This window comes from Penaeus chinensis, chromosome 2, assembly GCF_019202785.1.
Source record: "Penaeus chinensis breed Huanghai No. 1 chromosome 2, ASM1920278v2, whole genome shotgun sequence".
NCBI classification, from domain to species: Eukaryota; Metazoa; Arthropoda; class Malacostraca; order Decapoda; family Penaeidae; genus Penaeus; species Penaeus chinensis.
This window is the reverse complement of record NC_061820.1, coordinates 40,438,225-40,438,699: the sequence shown is the minus strand read 5'-3', so window position 1 is coordinate 40,438,699 and position 475 is coordinate 40,438,225.

Genomic DNA, 475 nt, shown 5'->3' with positions numbered 1-475 from the left:
CCTTTCTGTCCCTTCACCAACCCCTTCCACTATCCACTTCCTAAGGTGTGAGAGCCGTGCTGAAAGGATGAAAGGCTGACTTTGTGCCACTCCTGAACGGCCTGAGGGAGCCATGGGCACGGTATTCCCCTGCTTTAGTTGTCTAGCCCTTACCCCTCAAGCGACCCTGAGGGGTGGACCGTTTCTCTCCCCAACATACTACAGGCTTATCATGGCCAACAATGAATAACCATTAACCATTAACCATACCATTATTAGAGGCAATTGCCTCTTCATCAAATAGCTCCACCAATTCAAACTCGCCCGATTCCCTGACCCCAGGCTCTCCTTTGACCACGGCTCTGAACACTACAACTAATACCCCCTCCTCAATGCCGACTAGTACAGTATCCACCCTAATCAACACACCAGGAGACATTTCTACTCCCAACATGCTCAACTTCAACAACTATACCCCCACAACCTTCTTCATCAA